Source organism: Camellia sinensis, chromosome 7 (genome assembly GCF_055761805.1).
Source record: "Camellia sinensis isolate YWXY chromosome 7, ASM5576180v1, whole genome shotgun sequence".
Taxonomy (NCBI): Eukaryota; Viridiplantae; Streptophyta; class Magnoliopsida; order Ericales; family Theaceae; genus Camellia; species Camellia sinensis.
In genome coordinates, this window is record NC_138967.1 from 149,132,588 (window position 1) to 149,140,809 (window position 8,222).

The 8,222-nt window shown below is 32.3% G+C and overlaps 1 non-coding gene across 1 annotated transcript; it reads right to left on the minus strand.

Moving 5' to 3' along the window:
* Positions 1–3,673: 3,673 nt before the first annotated feature.
* LOC114260609 (uncharacterized) lies at positions 3,674–7,675 on the minus strand. The gene is made up of 3 exons (XR_003628684.2): positions 6,864–7,675; positions 4,553–4,670; positions 3,674–4,395 (listed from the first exon to the last, which is right to left on the minus strand). It is a non-coding gene; the product is annotated as an uncharacterized LOC114260609 (transcript).
* Between the last annotated feature and the right edge of the window lie 547 nt (positions 7,676–8,222).

The window sequence follows — 8,222 nt, forward strand, 5'->3', positions numbered from 1 at the left end:
CTGTAGATTCTATGTCAACCTTTTCCATTTATGGTGAATTTCTGTCTATTCTTTGTTCATCATAGAGAAGCAATCGGTTACACGAATGGTTAGGTTGTACAGCATAAGTCCCAAAAGAAGAGGTGAGTTCCAAACTATATGTACTGAGTCGCCAGTGATGGAAAGTTACCTGATTATACATAATTTACATGCCAAACTATAGAAAATTCATTGCTGGGAAGAAACGTTTATATATATATATATTGAAATGGTGATTTTCAACTGATTTGTATATGAATCATTTACTGGGGGCTCTCTCTCTCTCTCTCTCTCTCTCGACTTTGTGGAGCACTGTGTTCTTGGTAAATAGTTGCGAAGACCTGGTCAGCACGACCCCCTTTAAGTGGAGCACCCCATCTCACGAAGCTATGGGGCTATTATGATGTGTTCCTTAAAGAGAATTGTCTTGCGTCCTAGGTATTTCTACCTAGTTTAGTGCTGTAAGGTCAATGAAGTAACTTACTGGGTAACCAAGTTGGTGGTTATAACTATAACTGTCCTAAGGTAGTAAAATTCCTTATTGGGTAGTCTTTGATTGTCGGATAAGTTTTGACCTGCACGAGAAGTGTAATAATTTGGGCTCTCTCTCTCTGCATTTGTGGTTCTTGTGATTTTCAGGGCAACCTAGGTACACATAATGCGTGGGTACCTCGTAAGTTTTGGAAGCAATTGATGAAAACAATGAAAGATGAAGGATATGTGCAATATCAAACCTAAAAATATAGGGGTCATGGATAGTAGTAGCTTTGTTCTTTTTGATTTGTGTGCTAGCTAGCATTTTCAAAACCAAAGTTTCTTCAACTAGGTGAAAAATCTCACCTAAGATTTTTCCAAAATATTTGTATCACTAGGCAACAAAATTAAAAGAGGGTTGTTATATATCACTGGATAGATTTTATTGTTTTTGTCATATTTTACAGATTCACACAACATATATTGTGTGCATGCATGTGCACCCAAGCGCGCGCGCACACACATATATATATATAAATATAAGACCTATTATATTTAGAAAATAATGAAATGGTAAATCTAGATGTACGGTGTCTGTTGAGTAGATCTACATAGAGATGAAAAGAAAAGAAAAATACAAAATTTTCTGGTAACAAATATTAAAAAAAAAAGATTAATATATTTTTTTGATGCAACAATCAGTTTTAAGGAAATATAATTTGGAAGGCCTTGCACAAAGCAGAGGAAATGCTATTTACCCTAAAAAATATCCTGAAAATAAAGTGTATAGTGTAAATTTAAAATTAGTGATATAAATTATATTCAAAATATGGTCCACAAATATATATATTGATAATTTTTCTGAATGTAAGTATTGTTGCAAAGGAAAACATTAACAAATCCTTTGAGTTCATTCGGATCTAGTGGTGAATGCTTGACCAGTATGCAAACTTGGAAATTGCTCCAACCTCTTTGTTCTTTCTCTGTGGTTTGCCCTACATAATTTTGCTAGCTTATTTACATGGACGCCTTCTAAATTATTGAAAAATATTATTTTAATTTTTTAAACTATAAAAATGAATAAATGGATCTCTTAAACTATTGAGAAGTGTCAATTTATCCCTCTAAAGTTGACGTATTTCACTTTGATCCCTTTCGTTAACGGTCCAATTTGTATGTTTTTATAATTTAGGAACATTTATGCATTTTTATAATTTAGAAGATAAAATGATATTTCTCAATTGTTTAAGAGATCTATTTATATATTTTTATAATTTAAAGAGTCAAAATAATACTTCCAATAATTTAAGGAGTTTTTGTGTAAATAACTCTACGTTTGCCACCAGAATGCCATGTGCAAGATCTCCAACAGTTGCTCAAAATGAGCAGAATTGAAGTATTCATCCAATTCACGGGCCACTTGTGACCTTATAGTTTGTTTCTTGTCAATTTAATCATAATTTTAATTTTATCAATTTTCTCTTTAATTTTTTTATATTATATTAATTTAGTTCAATTGATAACTTTTTAAGGAATTAGATTAAAGTCAAAAGGTAAATAGTGTATTCACTCCCCTTGGACTGATCAAAAGGTTGATGTCTAATTTGAAACAATTAATTTCCTTTCAAAATGACCACTTTGTCATTGATTTCAGTCCAAATGGTAAGGGACATTATTAAATAGAGTAAATTAATTAAAATTAATGAACTAATCTACAACACCGCGGTATGATTTTTCCCTTAAAAATTTAACAATTTAACAATCTAATCGTGAAGTTTTTTTCTTTTTGATTCTTTTCAATAACCTAGGGAGACGAAATTAGCAGCAATTGCATCATGGTAAAATTTAGGATAAATTACGACCACACTCTTTAAGATTTACTTAAATTACAAATTATCTTTTATAATTTTAAAAATTACATTATGCCCCCTAAAGTTTATAATTTCATAATAAATAGGTTCTTTTATCAATAAATTATCAAGTTAATTAACAATTTTTAATGATGTTAAAATTTTATTTTAATTAATAATTCAAATAATTTTATTATTGTATAGGTGAACAGTTAGAAATTTCACTTTTTCAATTAATTCTGTTAAATAAAAAATTATGACAGAGAGGTATTTGTAATTTTTCAAATCACAAGAGGCAATTCCTATTTTAATCAAACCTCAAAGGATGTATTTGTAATTTACCATAAATTTTACTATCACACATTTTTAAAAAGTACATCATAGCTACATTGCATTGTAATTTACATCATTTTGGACATAATCATAGGGTGCCTCTATTTACACACCACATTTGATTTTAAGGTACACCATTACTCAGTTCACACCTTTAATAATTTGAAAAAACATACAGCTTATTTGGTTCTAGTTTTCAGAAAACAGTTTTTCAAAAAATGCTACTTTTTTATTTTTCGTATTTTAATGTTTTCAATGAATTTTTTTAGTGTTTTAACAATTTTTTTTTTAATTTTTAGACGCACCTAACATAAATACACTTAAAAAGTATAATACTTGTGAAAAATATTTTTAGAAATTAAAAAATACACAAAAATACAAAAATTGTACTGAATTTTCGTTTTTTTTTTTTTTTTTGTATTTTTTGGTATTTAGTGTATTTTTAAAGATTTTTTTCATAAATATTATACTTTTTAAGTGTATTTATGTTAGGTGTGTCTAAAAATTAAAAAAAATATATTCTTTAAAACATTAAAAAAATTCATTAAAAACATTAAAATACAGAAAATAAAAAAGTAAAATTTTCTGAAAAACTATTTTTTGAAAATCAGAACCAAACAAGCTGTATGTTTTTTCAAATTATTAAAGGTGTAAATTGAGTAGTTGTGTGTCTTAAGACTAAATGTGGTGTGTAAATAGAAGCACCCATAATCATAGACCCAATAAGATGAAAGACCAGAGCCAAAATCATCAAAATGAGGGACCCAACTACATTGTACATACGAACGATTATTTTCTCCATATTTATTTACCCAATACTTCAGGAATGAACCAAATAGACCAATACTTCAAGAATGAACCAAATAGAAAATATCATTAGGGATTTAAAAAGAAAAAAGAGGGGTAAAAAGAGAAACCAACTCTGATCTTCAATCATGAAATTTAACTTCAGTACCCAATACTTCAGATTTTATTGTATGCATTGACAACACTATACATTTAAAATGGATAAAATGGCCATTCATATATAATGAAGAAATAAGTTGAAATATACATCTCAAAAGCTCTACTCAATTGTTGAATGCCAATTTTTTGTTGATAAGACATAAATAACTAGAGCATTTATGAAGTTCACTAACCAGCCAATCCAAGATGACACTTCCACAATTCAACAGAGAAGCCCCTTTTCGCATATTTTTGGCAAGCAAACCCCGGAATATCATTCATAGATGTAATGTAACAACCACCCCCGGAAGATGTAATGTAACAACAATCTTTTGCATTGTTCTCAGCATGAGCTATTAACAATGTAGACATTTGATCATCACACTTCATCTCCCAGATTTGTGCATTAGAATATTGACAGTACTCTGAGAATGAAAGCAAATCAGTTTACTAGTCTATAAACCAACAAACCTATCAAGGAACAAAGTACTCTGAACAATAATCCAGATTTAAAGCACCTGAAAGACCACTTTATATATGGAACCGTCAAAAAGCTTTATGCGTGAGTTTGGCTTACGTTCAGAACCTCCATCAGCAATACATTAACAGAAGCCTCCATCTCGTCAGGCACTACCAACGGTGGAGGAACAGATTCCATGGTGTACAAAATTATAACCCTCATTACAACAGCCAAATTCAAATTGTTGTTATTGCCTTTCGATACACTCTGATTCACAAACTTGCATGATGATTTCAAGACGCATTTACTGCATACCTGAATGTGAGCATGTAACAATGACAAAAGAATAATAATAAAAATAATGGGCATGTTTGGTTTGGATATGTCTCTTCCAAAATAAATCAATAAGCATATGTAGATGAGACCAGAAAGATTAGAGAGGTGAAATTTTTCAATGAGACAATTGACTTACGGTGTCTTCTTGAATTCTGAAAAAATTGCGCAAGCTTTTAGCAGAAAAGACATTTTTCCTTCCGAGCGAAGGACATCCAAAGAGGGCCACCTTTTTCAAGTCACTGGCTGACAACCATCTGTGCATCCATAACTTAAGTTCATAAGACTTGAAGGAGCTAACAGATGGAAACAAGGAAACAATATAGAACAAAAAAATGGAAGTGGAACCACCATCATGACTAGCAAACACACACCCTCATTCACCCACTCAGACAAATACACATGCATGCTGAACTGTGCCTGTCTGTTATGTGGGTTTTCTGAAACAGTTAAGTCAGACATATCTTTCGATGATTTTTCATATTCTATTTTAGACAATTCATTAGTGTCAACATTCCTTCTCACACTGCTGCATGTTATTCCTTCTACGACCACCAATGCATCTCAGTTTTAGCTTTCACTACAGCCCTTGGGCACAGGATTCTCTTACACGGCCGGTGCTCATTTACTTCACTTGCCATTTATCCACCTTATCAATTACACCAAATTCCATCAGCACATGCCCAAGCAAACCTAATTCTGTTTTGATACGGAAATGAAGTATTGCAGGTGCAAGTTACTATTTAATGCCTCAAACTATGCAGAGATGTCAATCACTCACACTTCCATGTCACAAGTTTTTTGGACATTGTGCTACACGTTTCCTTAGAAACTTGTAAAGAATATAGATAAGACCATTAATGTGGAAGCCCTTCATTTTGAGCCAAAAATTAAGTAAATGGCAGTCACCAATTAAAATATTGTGAAGAAAACACCAGAAGAGAAAATGTCTTTTAACATATGCCACCAACTCATGGAACCTGAGAAGCTTTCCTTGTGAACCACATTCAACAATAATGACAGACAACCTACTTCCCTTAGCTACTCTGGGGCCAAATAAATGACTATAGCATCTCTCCCTAGCATTAATTTCCAAAACAAAACAAACCAAACTAAGCCTTGTGTTGCAATCAAGAGCTGCAGCTATTCTCCCTCTTGCTCCTTTCTCCTTTTCTCTTTCTCTCTGTTCTCTTGTTCTTTTTCATCTTCTCTGGTTATATATCTTGGTGAGTTTCCTACTTGCTCTACATTGCTCACCCCCTTCCATTCTATCCCTTGATCATTGTTTTCCCACCTACAATCTTGTTGTCTAATTATTCTTGTCCCATCTCTCTAACCGTGTTTCCTATTGTTTACATCCGATCACTATGTTCCACCCTTATGTATGATTTTGCAATAGAAGCCTGAATAATTTCAACTATAATTTTAGATTTAGTGTTGCTTCGAGTTATGGCGTCTTCTCTTTGATTTTGCAGTTGTTACATGTCAATTGTTATGTTGCTTGAAGTAAATTGTGACATTTTAAAACCATATTAGAATTAAGTTTATTGCATGTCTTAGAAATTTTCAGCATGTTCTCTATTTTATTGAATTGTCAATTCCTTGTGAGTGAATGGAGATTTAACTAATCTATTTAAGCCAGATTTACTGATATTTCATTTTCCAAAGAAAAAGCCAGAACTATTTATAGAACATAGGTTGCATCACTTTCATATCCAAAAACAGAATCTGACATATCTTCTTCAGTAAAGCATGCTATGATCAGCTAGACTAAGACTTCTGCATAAAGGGACACAACAAATCAACTTCGTGAAATTTATTTTGAACAACTATTTTCAAACAGAATCCCCACTTCTATCTTCAAACAAAATTAATCAGACCACACATCAGCCCGTAAAAGGTTCTTTCACATATATGTTTATAAAGTCAAGGTTTAAAACCAAAATTATTTTTAGGGCTGTTAAATGAACCAAGCTACTCGAGTTCGACTCGTATTTGGCTCATTAAAAGCTTGTTCGAGATCGACTTATTATGTAAACAAGCCAAACTTGAACGCAATTTTAAGCTCATTAAGTTTTCAAGCCAATCTTGAATAACCTATTACTTGGTTCGATACGCTTATATACACTATAAAAATCAAAGCTACTTGAGCTCAACTCATGTTTGGCTCGTTAAAATCCCGTTCGAGATCGGCTCCTTATGTAAACAAACCAAACTTGAACAAGTTTAAGCACATATAATTATTAAACCAAGTTTAAAACAACATAATACTACTACTCGGCTTGTTTTCAGCCCTATTTTTAGTTGTTCACAATTTGAAAGCTTAACGCTAGAAAACAATCATCACCTTTAAAAAAAAAAAAGTAGATAAACTATTACATTAATCTAATGGGCAACATACAACTATTATAGATATAAAGAAAAAAGTGATGGCAAAGAATTGTTCTTACTTTACAATTTCTTGGTTATCCTTGCCAAACTTCTCCGCGGCATACCTAATAAAATCACGGCCATAGCTGTTCTCGAAACAAGTAATATCAAACTTGTTATTGGGCAAGAAATTAGCATTACAGAGCAGCCTTCTTTGTACAAATGCTTCACAAATAGAGCCAATTCGAGCAAAAGCTCTTTGTACACAATTGGATCCTCCATCCTCAAAGACTCCACAACCCTAGGTTTCTCACTATCACCTCCTTTATTCGCAAACAACGCGTACAAGCTCTTAGAACTAGACTCATCATTCTCAATCTTCTTTTTCTTCAAATTCTCTACTTTTACTTTCTCACTACTATTTTCTTTCAACCTCCTCACTTCTTCTTCCAATTTTCTCAATCTATTCTTCAATTCATTGGTTTCGGGTTCGTTCTGGGCTTCAATGGGTTTAATTTTTTCGCATAATCCAACGGCTTCCTTGAACAGAACGTGCAAGGGCTTCTTTGTCTGCTGATTGCTGATCGATTCGGGTTTGAATTGTGCGGAAAGCGAAATGGATCTGTGGAAGAATTGGGTTGTAGGGTTTTTGAAGTATTGGGAAGGAGGAGGGTTTTGGGGGTTTAGGAGTGTGTGGAAATGGCGAGAACGGAGGGTTTTGAGAAAAACCATTTGTGGGTAATCTGCGAGTGGGTATGGTTGGTTAGGTGTGGGTGGTTTGGAGTTCAATATGGTGAGAGGGAGGTAGAAGAGGGAGCCATTGAAGCTTAGAGAGAGGAGGGGTGAGAACTTGGAGGATCAAGGATTTATCAGGGGTTTGGAACTTATGGTTAACTACACAATTGTCATTGTAGTTTGGGAGAAGTTTCAGTACTTCTAATTTAATTTTGTTATAATGTAATCTCTTTGTTTAACATTTTTAATGAAAAAATATTGCAATGGAGCCTTTGTAGTTTTCTTTTCTTTTTTTTTGAATTCTACTTTGATATGTCTAATTCTGCATGATGGGGGGTCTATACTGAAACAAAATTAAAAATATAAAGTTTAAATTGAAATTCCAAAGATCAAAGTGAAATTTTGCTCAAACTAAAAGTAACTTACACATACTTTTCTTGACATTTTGAGAAAATATAATAAATCCTATAAATTTAATATAATTTACACTAACTTTGATTTTGGAGCATCTCTAACATTTATTTTTTTATTTTTATTTTTATCAAATTTGAGTAAAGATTTGAGTTAAAAGTTTCATCTGATAGCAAGCATTTTAACGCTAAATTTTTAATTTTCATCAAATAACTGGTTGACCGAAAAGATGAACGAAAGGATGTCTGGACAGTTGTTTGCCCTAGTGTAATTTTTTTCAAATTTTTTCCAAT